The following is a 15,742-nucleotide window of genomic DNA, read 5'->3' on the forward strand; positions in this document are numbered from 1 at the left end:
AGATGGTCTTAATCTCAAGGCAGGACGTACTGTATATAATTCTTACGTATATGCATATGCACACACACTTCTTAGCTCACTGATGTTGTAGAACTTCATGGGAAAAGAATGTTTTAAGAAAGAATTTAAATTGTGTGGTCCTTTGCATGTTTTTAATGTATGTTTTAACTGCTGCAATAAATTAATGGCCAAATTTTGCTTTTGGATTCTCATGGACAGCTTTCAATGAAGTCAATAATATGGGTTTTTAAAAGATTTCAGTAGAGGAATGGAGGCCAAATTCTGCCTTCAAATGTCCTTTATTTATATTGTCTTTTGGATGGAGTAAAATATAGAAAAGGAAGGGTGGGGATGAAACCTCAAGATCAATTTAATAGGCTGCAGAATGTTAAAATTTGCCACGCTGTGATCTAAGATACCCACAGCACTAGCACAGTGAACATACATACATTCATGTTCAGTGATAATAAGCACATTTACCATAACCCTGCCAAAATATTGGTTCATCACTGATTTAGATATTTAGATGCTCTTTTGGTGAATGAGTCAAATATGGGTTAGCTTCGTCATCTACATAGAACCACGTTTTTGAAACAATAAATAAATATCAAACTACTGCTTTTCTAACCCAGGAAGATGTTTTGTTTCTGGGTTTTGGTTTTTTTTTTTGAAAAAGGTATAATTAAGTTTCATTTGTCCTGAATGTTTTGTCTGAATTCTGTCTGCATAACACAGATGGTCTGTTTGGACCAATGGTTTGGAGTGATATGGCAAGTCTTATGGTCCCATAAAGCCAAGATGCTAGATGCCAAGAATCATTATGTTGTCTACAAACATTGTGGAGGTCCATTTACTTTGTAATGATGCTATCTAAGTTTGAATTCACAGTGAGGTGACTTGGATGCTATTATTAGGAAGGTTTCAGAGTAGCAGCCGTGTTAGTCTGTATTTGCAAAAAGAAAAGGAGTACTTGTGGCACCTTAGAGACTAACAAATTTATTTGAGCATTGAAGTCAATGGGGTCAGGATTTCACCCAAGGAGCATATATATGAATTTACTTAAGCAACAGCCAATTAAGGCCCTGATACAGTAGATAAACGTAACTGCTTTACTGAATAGAGATTAATTTGGAAATTGACTTCAATTAGACTTAAAAATGTGTTTAGGGAATAATTAGCCACCCTCCCATAGTAAGAAGACAAATAAAGCAAATCCTTTTCCACTGAAAATATACAGGCAAGCTCCTGCTATTGTCCTGAAAAACTTTCCACTTCTTGGTTGTTGTAGCTTTCCCTTCTTGATGTTTTAAGGTTCCATGAAATCAGTTGAAATCTTCTTAAATGAGAAGAATGAGAAACTGGAAACAATTAATATTTATTGAATATTTTGTTTTCATTGCAGCTTATGATCCATGGGTGATCTTCATTTTTGTTTTCATTTCCTGCATTTTGAAAGATAGACATTTTACAATGTCTTCTGTTGGCTTCATGATATTTGTAACATTTTTACAGTATGGCATAGACTGTATTTTCTTTGTGATCAAACTCCTCCATTGTTTTGTCTTTGTGTGTTTAGCACAGAGATGTTCTTTAATAAGACTCCTTATGAAAATTAACATCTGGAGAACCATATACTGTAATGGACTGGCTGGTGTGTACATTATACCATTAGCTTCTGCAAGATGGACTCAGAACTGATTAACTGCTTCAAAGCTTGCTCTGAATATGGCTAACACTGCCTCAGTTTCCCCATTGGTAAACTGTGGATAATATTTATTCAGCCATATTGCATAGTGTTGTTGTGAGGATTAATTAGATAATGGATTTAAAGTGCTTTAAATATGAAACTCACTAACATTCTATGAGTGCTAATTATTATTACAGTTGCCCATCTGCTAAGCAGAAGTAGATGACTGGGCCCTTGCAAGTTGGGTTCTCAGCGGAGGAGAAATCTATGACATGGAGTCTGGGTATATTCTAATTGGAACTTTTTATTAGCCTTATTCACCAGCCCTAGAACAGAGATGATCAAACACCATGCAAGTCAACTAACTAAAACTAACAACATGAACTTTTGCTGCACACAAAGAAAAATAACTTGAAGATTATATGTAAAAGTGACACCTGACATAACAGTTATTTTAGGATTTGATCCAAAGACTACTGAAGCCAGTGGAAAGCTTCCCATTGGGGGTTCCAAAGAGGATGGAGCTTGGCTGTTCTCAGTGGTGGCAGATGACAGAACAAGGAGCAATGGTCTCAAGTTTCAGTGGGGGAGGTCTAGGTTGGATATTAGGAAACACTATTTCACTAGGAGGGTGGTAAAGCACTGGACTAAGTTACCTAGAGAGGTGGTGGAATCTCCATCCTTAGCGGTTTTTAATGCCCGGCTTGACAAAGCCCTGGCTGGGATGATTTAGTTGGGGTTGGCCCTGCTTTCAGCAGGGGGTTGGACTAGATGACCTCCTGAGGTCTCTTCCAACCGTAATCTTCTATGATGGTCTTCAATGGGTTTTGGGGTCAGGCCCCATCCTATTTGAGAAATTTAACCTCTGTGTCTGTTTTCCTATCTGTAAAATGAGCTTGATAACAATATTAACTAGCTCACATGATTGTGTGGACCAACTAGTCAATGTTTGTAGAATTCTTTGAAGAAGGAAAACACTAAGCAAATACAAAAGGCCAAATTCTGCTCTTAGTTAGATTACTTTTACGGTGTTACTTCAGATTTACCCTGGTGTAACTCAAACCAGAATTGGGCCTTAAATAGTTTTATATTGCTCTTTATTGACTAAATCTTGCTGTACTATATCACAACTCTCTTTAGTTGAAGCTCCATGCAAACATTCCAGGGAAGAGTTGGGTCCTATGTTGTCAAGAAGAACAGATGATTACGTCATGTCCCAGATGTTGTATATGCTGTACAATATGTCACTATTTGGAAAAAAATGTCACATTGGAATCCGTTGTATTTGAATCCATTTTGGATTTCTTCTCTCCTTCTTTGAAGATATGCTTTATGTTTTTCAGTTGGAATCATTATGCTAAATTCTCTCTGGCACAAAGAAAACTAGCATCTTTTCACAAGTCTATTGGGTGCTTTACCACTGCATCCTTGTGTTTGGAAAACCACAGCTTGTGAAAACTGTCACATCATGGAAAAACACAAAAGCAAAGAAGAAATTTAAACTACTAAAACGAGCACTAGAGACACAATGGAGAAACCCATCAAACAAAAGTCTGTATGCAAAAATAATTCTGTAGCAATTGTGCAGTCTCTGGAGATTTTCAAGAATGCAGGCACTCTGCTTTATATTTTAAAACACTCATAAAATGGCTTGAAATACAGTTACATCTGCAGAAGAGTCTCAAGATGTGACACTTAAGCATTCACTGACAGTGTTCTAGCTTCATCATGCAACTAAATGCACTGTGAAGGTTCCAGGACCTTTATGGTTCATGTAGCAGAGTTGTGAGAGAATACCGTGAGCAGCTAGTTAGTAATTTTTGTTCTTGTAACACTTCATAATATATGAATATCCTAGCAAGTAGTATCTAGCATCTACATGTAATGGACTAAGGTGTGATGGAAAAGCGCTATCGAATTACCTTTGGGATAGGTATACTCCTTTTAAAAAATCATTAGCAGGACGCAAAGCAGTGGAGCTGGGCAAGTTCTAGGCAGCTGAATCAAAGGAATTGGTAATGGTAATACTGTTTTCCTGAGACAGTAGGGTACCTTGGTCAAAGTTAGAAGAAAGCAACAATTTCTGCAGTTCTCTACAATTGTTTCATTGTAACAATTACATTTTGGGCTACATCTGCACAGATGCCCGTGAGCTGAAAAGCGAATGCTCTTTTTTTTTTTTTTTGCCTTTATAACCCTGAAAATGGGTTACTCACAATCCCTGTCCTTGTTCATCCTAAAGTGATAGTGATATACACTAGCCTTCCCAAAGGAATTGTCAGGAAGAGGCCCTGGCCCCTTCAGTGCTGTCTGGTGAAACTGGGCAGGTGGTGCGCCTGTGTATGGTGTAGCAAAGCCCACTCTGGCCTGATCTTCCCCATTGCTCCTGAAACCATTATGCCAGAATCATGACCACTGCCTCTGGGAGTTGCCACTTATCCCTCCCTTCTGTGGGCAGTGACCAAAGAACCTCCCTTTAGCCCATTATTGTCACAGCAATTATTGCAAGATTATAATGGTATAATAAGGAACTTCAGTATATTCTATATAATCAATATAGGGGGTATCCAAGTGCCCATACCCAAGGAGCTGTTGGTTCTTTAAAACACATGCAGCTAAAAGCATTATTATAGAAAGGGAAATTATCACAAAAGGGGAAATATGCCCACTTAAAGATGCGATCCGGAGCAAAACAGACCTAAGTACTCCCCTTGGCATGTGTAGACAACCCAACAGTAAACAAGATAGCCTAAAAAGGAAAGAGAAAAGGCTTGAGGTCTGTCCTGGAGAATGCCATAGATGATGTGAGGGAGGTATAAAAATAAGATTAATAATATTGAAACTTTTTTAATATCACCGTATCAGTCCATGGTACGCTCTCAGCTGGAATATTGTGTTTGTATCTGGTCTCATTCTGTTGCAAAAATCTCTAACGGAAGTAGAGGGTTTCCAGAGGCAGGTGACAAGTGATTAGAAGCAAAAAAGGCTTTTGTATGAAGAGAGATTAAAAAAGATTAGGACTGTTTAGTTTAAAGAGAAAATGAAAAAGAAGGTCTACAAATTAATGAATGGCACAGAGAAGGTAAGCCAGATGGCCCTCTCTCATACGACAAGAACTAGGCAATAAAACTGAAAGGCAATCAATTTAGGGCCTGAAGTCAATAGGCATTCTTTTATTCTCTTTCAATGGGCTTTAGATCAGGCTCCAAAAAGAGACAGAAAGAAATACATTTTTACACTACAAATAATTAACCAGTGAAACAAAATATCATTGAGGCTAAGAGAGTAGATGGATTAGATCTTTATATGAATATAGAGAGCATCCAAGGTTAAGATGGATAACTTTAAAAAAACCATATAAATCTACATGCTTCAGGTCATAAGGCAATCACTAACTAAAGTGAGTTAGCAAGCAGTTTCCACAAGAGGCATTTTCTTCCTTAACTGTCTGTTACTGGGCTTCTTGCATCTTCCCCTGAAACAACTGGTGCAGGCATCTGTCGGAGCTAGGACACTGGAGTAGAGGGACCACTGGTCTGTTGTAGTCTAATAACTTCTTTCTTCCTGTTTGTTACAAACTCTTCCCCAAAGAGTAATTCCGTTAAGTTTGAGAGCGACCAAGTGGATTTTAACTGCAGTATTTATTAGAAACTACAATACAATCCAAGCATGTGATCCCAGGCTACAGTACAGCAAGTAAAGAAAACAATCTGACTCCCTGCTGGATAGTCCGGCACGGCGTGCCAGTTGTGGGCAGACGAACCTCCCTCTCTGTCCAGAGTCTGTCACCACTCCACCACACAGGGAAACTCTTAGCACAGCCCTATATATCCTAAGTAACGTATGTGCCTTGTGATGGTCACGCGTACCTACACAGCACGTTCAGACATGCCCAACTACAGCGCCCCCTAGTGCCCTAAAATGTGAAACACATGCTAAGGAGATAAACAGTAACACAAGAAGGGCAAAGGTGCCTAACCCCAGGAACACAGGAGTGTCTAAGGGTGCAGCCTGTATGGGGGCTCTCCAGTCCCCTAACATGTTGAACAGGCAGAGTATTCCAATGATGCAGGCGTTGAATGGAAGAGGTCCAGGAAATCATGTAGGTTTGTATTCTCCATTCATTTTAGAAAAGTTAATCATAGCTGATCCTTCCGCAGTGAATATGAAATAAGAATTGTTATTAACAATTAATAAGAATAATTATAATGGTTTGTTTGTTAGGATATCATTATTAACAGTGACTTGGCATTTATTGTGAAGTACCATTGCTGTTTCTGTTGCAGATTTCATGGCATAATTTACATGGTAATTTTATAGGCAACAGCATCAATTACAGCATGACTACTACAAGAGAGAACAAATGATGACGACTGGTTTTGTTAGCTTTTCAATTTTACCCAGTCTTAGTTTAGTGTGCATAGTAAACAATGCCATGAAAGGAATAAAGCAGGGGAGAAGAGGTTCTCTGCTATTCTCTATTACTGTGCTTGGGGGTATTACTACTTATCCCACAGGTAATCATACAGTATTTGGGGGGGATGATCAGGGTTGGGGGGCAATGGAAATCATTCCTCAAGCACTGGATGGAGCCAGGTCCATGACCTGAAAGTGTCTGGGGGGCGAAGAGGATGGAGAGTAGCAGGCCAACAATCCTACCAGAGAACACCACCAGGCAGATGTGGAGAGGAACTGTAGGGGGAAAGACAGTTGTATAGTTTTGTTGGATCCTACATAGCTTCGAATAGTTTGGATAAGCATACAAACTCAGATCTCACCACGAGTAGAGAGATCCTATTTGGGCTATGTAAAGGATAGTTTGCGGCACGTTTTTACATACAGTTTATTTTAATGTTGGGGTTTGCACATGTTTAATTTAATTCCCCATGCAGTCACAGTTCAGAGGTCAGTAAAGAGATGGTAATGTGGTCAGCCTCAAACCGACCTGACCAGAATTCCAGTTTAAAGTCATATGGCTAATACACTTGTTCCCATCTTGGTAGCTGCTTCTATTCCTATGGACTGGAGAGGGTAGAGAGGAGAAACAGCTTCCAAGGGCAGAATCAGTAACAGGGCAATACACAGGTGTTTGGCTATAGGAATGGGCCTACCTCTCTTGCTGATTAGCCAGCATTCCTGGTCGTTCAGTTCTTCTGTGTCTGATGATGCTGAGGGAGAGCAGTCCCAAAGCAATTGGAGATGACGTTCATTTGTAAGATCTGGCAGCCTCCACCCTCCTTGTAGTTGCTGGTGCTTTAGGACTTTAGCTTAGCTCCTTACCTCTAAACTTCTGGGACTTTGGGAGCAAAGAACTCCCTGCAGATCCTGGCGCTGGTTCTAAAGGAGGAACCCAGGTGTACGAAATGTCATGTCAAGATTTTCCACCAATTGCTCCCTGCCCATTGAATGTAAAGGAAACAGTGAGTGAATAACCACTTTCAGCTCTTCCATTTTGTTTGGGTGGGTTGACAGCAAAACTCACATTGACTTCCATGGTGTTATGTGAATGGCCTCAGGCCAATTCCTGTGTTTCCTGTATACTAGCAAACACTCATATTTCAGTGTCAGTACTGGGTATGCAAGGGAGGCAGGGAAAAGCATGCTGTATACTGCCTCTTGGAGTTTCTACCTACTTGCTTTTGGGCAAGGTGCCATCTTCTTTATAGAATTCCCTTGGCTTTATGCAGGTGACATGGATTGGCTAGACACCAGTTGGGGATGTCCCAGGAGAGACAGGAAGCATTCTCTGTCTGGGAAATCAATCTTTACACCATGACAGCAGGCTTCAGTACTCCTTACAAGGAAACCCAAAGTAATACCTGTCCACTAAAATGTACACAGTCTGGGTCTTTGTCCTGCTCTAGAGGCTGGCCCACATAAGCTAATTGTCTACTACAGATAATGGCTAATGAGCTACTCCTTTAACTGAAACAGTAGAGACTCATGCTTTTAACATTGAAGATTCTGGATTTAAACCCCATTGATGACCTAAGCATGTATACACGAGGACCCAACAAAAGGCACACAAACAGTAAAAACACAGAAGGTGGACAGTCAACCCTCAATCATTTTATTTAAAATTACAGAGACTAGGAGAAACTGATTTAAAGGCTCTGACTGATGTAGAATTTTACCATATTCATTGTTAACCTATTCAAATGGTTAATTACCCTCACAATTAAGGATTTGCAATCAATGTCACAGGGAGGAATATGTCTGATAAGTATTCTAAATATAATTTCCATGAATTAGGTTACGTGTACGTGGTAAAAATGAGAGGGCAGAACCCAAATGATCCAGTCCACCTAAAATATTCTGAATTTTCCCGTGTACTCAGATCTAGAGTTGTTAGGATATAGATATTTAGGCCTGTCTGCAAAGGCCTGTACTTTAAGAATTTAGGTGTATTCTTATCACTTGGTTAGTTATAGAGGTATAAAAGAGAGAATCAAAATCACTGTCTGCCGGTGTAAGGTCCTTCTCTTACTGTGACAGTCTGAGGCCCTGTTCTTAGGCTAAGGCCTTTGGCTAAGCAGCAGAGGCAGCCATAAGCTGGGAAGTGAACGGTCACATCCTCACATTCCAAACTAGTCACATTGAAATAAGGTGCTATTGGGCTGTTAGGAATACAATCCTGTCCTGATAATGCCTGTCACCTCCAGAGAAAGGGAAGTGCCTAGAAAATGTAAAAGGAAACTTAGTTTGATAGCATCCTGTCTGGCAAGAACTCACTTATCAATAGCTGGGATGTGAAATCCTCACTTCTGTATTGTTTTGTCATTATAGTTCCCACTTTGCTATTGTTTGTCTGTATAATTTCTGTCTGGTTCTGTGATTGTTCCTGTCTGCTGTATAATTAATTTTGCTGGGTGTAAACTAAATAAGGTGGTGGGATATAATTGGTTACATACCCATGTTAGGATTGGTTAGTTAAATTTTAGGAAAATGATTGGTTAAGGTATAGCTAAGCAGAACTCAAGTTTTACTATATAGTCTGCAGTCAATCAGGAAGTGAGGGGGGGTGTGGGTGGGGGAGATTGGAATCATGTTTTGCTAAAGGGGGAAATGGGGACAGGGAATGGGGTAAGGAAATTGAAATCATGTTTGGCTAAGGGCAGGAATGGGAACAGGGACACAGGTGTAAGGCTCTGTGTTGTCAGAGCCGGGAAGGAGGATACTAAGGAAGGAAACTGGAATCATGTTTGCTGGAAGTTCACCCCAATAAACATCGAATTGTTTGCACCTTTGGACTTCGGGTATTGTTGCTCTCTGTTCATGCGAGAAGGACCAGGGAAGTAAGTGGGTGAAGGAATAAGCCCCCTAACAAGAGTATTTATAGAAAAAGTACATAACATTTTACCAACTTAATTTTATTATCAAAGATACTTGATTATTTTAGGAAACACAAACCCATCTTTAAAAACAAAACAAAAAAACCCTAAAACCATTCTACAGCCTTGCCAGAACCTGCCACTTTGATATTAATGTATCAGCATCTTCAGAACTGAAGTAGCTGAACTTGAATGACATATAGATGGAAAGTCATTTACAAGAGAAAAATTAGAAGTGGACAATATATGGATCCCTTGGGGGTTGCCATGACCCATTAGCAGAGGAAAGAAAACCTTTGCTGAATAATAATTGGGACTTATTACTAAGATAATTACAAAACCAATTCACTGCCAGAAGGCCTAGACCTTAGCTCCTCAATTTAGAAAGCAACAGCTCTTGATCTGCAAAGAAAAAGTGCTCAGGGTTCACAAATACCATAACCTCAACATCTGCCTGTCATCTAAAGATAATGATTTGGTATTAATTAATTTGAGCAGTGCAGTCACTGTAGAGTTAGACTGCATCAGAAATTACACTTAACATCACTTCACTCATTGTGTTAGTTACTGGCTTGAACTAATAGTCAGAAACATTTTAAGGTAAGTTGTTGAGACAAGAGCAAGTCACGTCACTGGGATGAACTTATTTAATTCTGCTTCTCATAGCGCATCTTTAGTTTAAGAAAGATTATTATAACTCTGTGATGTTTATGTTGTACTTATAAACTGGATACCATAATTAGTGCTCTTAGTCTGCAACTTTCCAAAATGAACGTATTTCAGCGCTTTGCATAACATCAACAGGTGTAGGCAAGTTTGTCACATTTTTTTGAATGGGGACGATTTGATGGAGACTTCGCAATGAGGAATTGTGAGTAGAACTAGCAGTGTTAGATGCTGCCAGCACTTCTGAGGTGAAATTCTGGTCCCACTGAAGTCAAACCTCCTATTATCTTCCATGAGGCCAGGATTTCATCCCTGATGTCTACTGCCTTTTGATCCCAGAAGTGCTGCTGGAGTATAATATTTGTTACTGTTGCAGTTTCCAACATTAAATGTTAAGGCAAGGTGGGTTTTTTTGTTTTGTTTTGAAAGTGGCCTGTGAATTTGGGTGCCCTAAATTTTGGGTGCCAGACTTCAGACACCTTGGACTGGATATTCAAAATGCTGAGCACCCAATGCCTCCAGTTGGTATCAGTGGAAATGGCAGAGGCCCAGCACCTGTATCTCCAAAATCAGAGTACTTACCTCAGGTAGGGCCCCTAAAATTTGAGGAATCCAAAATTACCGGCCACGTCTGAAAATTTTGGCCTTCATCTGTTACTAGCCATGTTGGCATAAGCAATGTTTGGAGTGACGTTTTCAGATAAGTTGTGAAAAGAGCAAGAAAACTGACAAGAAAGATGTTCCAGATAACAGGTGTTGTAATGGAGAAGTCTCTTGAACTAACAATGGCTATATTGTGGGACAGGGCTGTAGGTCTGGCAGAGAAGGCTTAAGGTATGTCTATAATGGAAGACAAGATCCATGAGGTTGGATTAGAACAAAGCCATAGAGAATTTTTTAAAAACAATTACACTCCTCCCTCTTCCATGAGCACCCAGTCTCTCTTTGGCATAGTGATGTAGACCATCCCTGACCTTCACACTGCACCTGAGGTCTCCAAGCTTAGTTAGTATGCCCACAAAAGGGAGCGGGGAAGCTGGCTTGGGAGGAGTGAGATCAGGCTGGCCACATGTGCTACTTCATTTAAAATTTCTCCCTGCTCTAAGAACCTCTATAGCAAGTATAACAGTAGTGCTGCCTCTCACCCAATGGGGCAGCTTCTACCTGCTCCTGCTGGGAGAGATGGAATCTGGAAGGACATTTTTAAATAAGATCCTGAAATGAACAAGGGCCATGGGGTGGTATTTGAAGACGAGGCTGGTGCATGGGAGAAGCCAGGCAGCTGCATTCTGCATATGCTCGAATCTGGAAAGCTAAGAGCAATGCTTTCCTAGCCAGTCATGACAGCTGAATCAGGAATGACCTGTTTCGTACTGGTTTACTTGTTCGGTTTAATAAGAAAAAGGCTGTAGTGACAGCATAGTTGGCACAAAAATGCCATGATAACTTACTGTACAGATCAAACTGCAGTCTCAGTAAGTTATTACAGGATTTACTGCACTGCTTATTATTTCCCCGAGGGGCTGATAAATGCTAAAACTTGAGAAATTTCAGAACAGGGAATAAGATAAAATACTGAACAAAGATGTCTTTTGGAGGGGGGGGGGGAAATTGCCAGCAATAAGAAATGGAAATAAGATAAATATGAAATGAGAGAGAGAGTGTGAAGCAAAAACATGTGGGAAAGAGCAAATGAGACAAAGAACTGGAGCCAAAGACGATACTGGTAGTAAGAACTAAACAAGATAAATACTGTAAGCGATACCAAGGAAGAATGGGGATTAGCACAAGGCTGATATAATAGAAGCTCTAATACACGTTGTTATGTCAATTCCGTTTGGCAACTGTGCATTGACGCTTCTAGTGTCACATAAACTTCTCATTCAAGTTCTCTTGCCATGTCTTTTAGACTCAGTTGACTAAGCAGTTAATACCTTACCACTAATGCCCGTGGAATGCTCTGGATGAAGCAGATCTGGTGTAGTTTGGCTGCATGACAAGTGGTCTCACATGAGGAGTATGGAAGCTCTCAACCATACATCTACTCAGGGTCTTGAAAGCCAGCGTACAGATGAGCTCTGGGGCTGGGGCCACTGAAGCTGCGATTGTCAGGTGGATCGTCCTGATGAACTCTATCCCTTTGACGGGCAGCATGAACACAGCAACTTTAGGGAGACTGTAGCTCTGAGATGACAAGGGGTATGCAGGCAATCATTCTGGTGCTGCTCCAGTGGCCTCTCTCCCCAGTCCCCCATCATCCATTTTCCGTCAAAAATCTCCTTTATATAGTCTGTTTACTTGGTCTTTGCTCAGGGGAGAGAATTTTCATTTTAGGATGGAATTTATACAGCTATTGACGCTCAGGTTCCAGTGATAAGTGTAGTAGAGATAAACACAATTGGATGCTGCTCTGTCATCCTTGACTGTGTTCCTTGTACTAATCATCAGACGGAAATCACATATTTGGATAGATTTGTGCAAATATAGTTATGTGACAATTCAGTAAGCAGTAGAGAGAGAGAGTTGCTTTGCATTCTTTAGTGATGCTACCTGGCAAGGAATGAAAACTTTCTTCCAACCCCGAAAGAAAGCCAGCTTGATATATATGTCAATGCTGTATGCCAAATAGTGTAAAAGAAATAACTGAGACATAGAGTTTAATGCCAGAAGGGATCATTAAATCATGTACTCTGGCCTACTGTCGGCAAGGTCCTTAAATTTCACTCAGTTACCCTTCTATTGAGCCCAATAACTTGTTTGGCTAAAGCATATCTTCCAGAAAGGCATCCAGCTTTGATTTAAAGAAATCAAGAAACAGGGAATCCACCACTTCTTGTGGCTGTTTGTTCCAAGGTTTAATCACTCGCTGGTAAAAATGTATGCCTTATTTCTAATTTGAATGTGAATTCAGCTGTTGGTTCTTGTGGGGATAAGGGGGTAGGGGCAGCTGCTGGAGGTGCAGCAGGCAGCTACTGGAAGTGACAGCCCCTCAGCATGTCTTAGCCTGGCTAAGTGCAGGGAGCAGGCCTGGCTGCCTGGGTATGGGTCAGAGGGTCTTGCCAGGGCCTCGAGTCCGGCTTCAGTTACTGTGGGGCCTGCCAACCCCCAGCCCACGCAGGCAGCCAGGGCCCACCTGTCCAGCTCCAGGAATCTTGGCACCAGGACTTCCCCTCCCCAGAAGCTCTTGAGCTGCACAGGGTAGAGGGAGCAAGCCAGAGCCTCACTTTGGATACCTCCAAAGGAGGGTAAGCCATGGGGCCGTGATTCCTGGAGCTGGGCAGCTGTGGGAGGCCCTACAATGGCTGCAGCCAGGCTCTGGCTCTAGGGGAGGCACCCTGCCCCCATACCCTTGCTGCCTGCACTCTGCTGGCTTGGATGCACCAATGCCTGTCACTTTCAGGGGCAGTAGAACTGGTGGGGCTAGAGGGCCCATAATGGAAAATCATGGAGGCCTGATCTATGTTTCCACTCCTGCTTGGGGGTTGAAGTGACCATGGAACCAGATGGCAGGCACATCTGCTGCAGAGCCGAGTAGCACATAGGAACACTTGACTTGGACCCCCTCTTAGTAAATTCAAGTTGCCCCTGACTACCTTGTATTTTCTTTCCACGAAGGTGCTAAGACACTGTAATCAAGTCACCCTTCAATCTTACTAAATAGCTAAACAGATCAAGCTGTCTAAGTCTCTCACTGCCTGGCATTGTCTCCAGCCCTCAAATCATTTTTGTGGTTCTTCAGCCTCCAATTTTTCAACCTTCTTCTTGAAATTTGGACACCAGAACTGTAGGTTCAGTAGGATTCAGTCTCATTAATACCGTATACAAAGGTAAAATCACCTCCCTCCTTCTCCCAACTCCCCTGTTTATACATTCAATTCTTGGGTGGAATCCTAGCCCCACTGACATCAATGGGAGTTCTGCCAATGACTCAAGTGAGGCCAGGATTTCACCCATTGTGTGTTAACATATGTAATAAGGGAAGCAAAGAGAGTGGATCTGCACTACAGTGATAGTATACTAGAATAGAGGGCAGACAAAAGCAGCAAACAGGGTAACCTTTTTGAGCAGTCCACATATTACTAAATGATTTGCATAGTCGGAGCAGGGTATGGGTTCCATTTGCAAAATCCAATCCGGATTTCAAACAACTCACATTTCTGAAGCAGCTGGGGGGAATTTCAGTTCATCTTCCTAATATAAAGATGGAACCATTCACAAAATTTTGACCCAGTTCCAAGTTCATTTTTCAAACACCCACATACAGGCAGGTGGATCACTGAGCAAATAATGTGATGCCCAGTGGCCTAGTCCAGATCCTATGATGGAATAGGTTTAACTGAAAGCAGAATTGGGCCAGTCTGCGATCTCCCCAACATTGGATGGATGAGGTGAGTCCAAGGATGGTACTGTATCCAAACCCCAACCAAAATTCAAAATGGATGTCTTCACCACTGCAATTTGCTGTCATCAGTCACCTATTTTGCTTGTGTAAGTGCATGCCCTGCCCTCCCAGTCATATGTCTGGGAGATTTTGTGGGTGCAGCCTACTAGATATCAGAACAGCTGGAAGCAGTTAAAGATGGGGAATGGAATGCCTGGCAACACCTGAGTTACTGTCTGAAATATATGTTTTCATTTTAAGGTAATATCATTGTTTTCAGAAAGATGAGTGCCGAAAAAAAGTGTAGCTGAAATGCAGCAGCAGCCTAGGCAATGCCAGGTAACTGGGTGTAGGTTTAATTCCTTCATTTCTTAAAGTATTCAATAAAAAACATAATCACCATGCCAGCCCTTAGGCAACTGCCTCTTGTTGTTCATATGGTTCTTTTGGAGAAAGCTAGTGCTTCCTTGAAGAAATGGCAACTCTATATGTCATTTGAATTTTATGCCGTTACAGTATTAAAATACTGAAATACTGATTTATTGTATTTGTTTGCATGGCAACCTGAGGGTTTTGCAATCAGTCTTTTCTGGGGAAACAAATGACAGTTTTCCCTCGTGGGCATATTAAATTTCACATTCCTAAATCAATCTGAGCTGAAATCCTACTCACGTGCTAATGGTTGTGAATAAAATTTTCACACTCTCTCTTCTAATTTGTACATAGACATTCTCTCTCTACTCTGACATTAGGAAGGAAAAAAATAAAGTGAAACCATATCAGCAAATCCCTTATGGCCATTTTCCACATTGCATTGGCCTCTAAAAGCCCTTAACATTTTTCTAAAGCATTAGAAGGACCAGCTTGCAGAAGTTCAACCAGTAGGAGCTGAGAACCATTTCACATGTAGTAACTGTATACCTGAAAAATCTATTTTATCAAGAGAAGGCAACTTAAAGCTACCACACTTGGCTGGTCTCTTCTATATATGTAATGATTCAATTACTGTGATATCTACAGACCTGGGACCAAATCCTTTGCATAGTAGCCAGTCCCTGAAAGAACTCTGTATGCCACCTACTTCCTGCAGCAGGGAGCATGGTCAGTGAAATGTGCAACCATTGCTGACATAAGAAAAGGGTGCATTCAAGGGACTGTCCGGCAGTTGCACATAGCTAGAATGCAACATGTGCCTACTTCTCTCCAATTTACCACACCCCGATGAGCTCCCTGTACCTGAGCACAGCAGGCCAAGTGGTGTAAGAGCTGGCTACACTACCACACCAGGGGGACTCTCCAGCTAAGAAGATGGAGCTAGTCCCTGCTTCTTTTGTGTTACCTGAATGGTACCAAGGGCATTGAGTGGAATAGTTCTGCCCTGGTTGTGGATATAATTTAAAAGAGATGGTGGTTTGATCTTGTAGGTTGCCTGTGGTTAATCATATTTCAATAACTAGGTCTTATCGGGTTTTGGACTAATGGAGTGATTTTTTGCAATGGCACCCACTTCTGCAGCTTCTGGGCATGAAATCAAAGATATTAGCCAACCTAAAATTCATTTATTATGAAGGCCTTTGTACTAACCCTCCACCCTCATAACCTACTGCTAAAATGAATCCAACAGTAAATTCAACATCTGACAGAAATAATAGGTCATATCCTGGCTCTCCAAACTCT

Source organism: Natator depressus, chromosome 9 (genome assembly GCF_965152275.1).
Source record: "Natator depressus isolate rNatDep1 chromosome 9, rNatDep2.hap1, whole genome shotgun sequence".
In the NCBI taxonomy this organism is placed as follows: Eukaryota; Metazoa; Chordata; order Testudines; family Cheloniidae; genus Natator; species Natator depressus.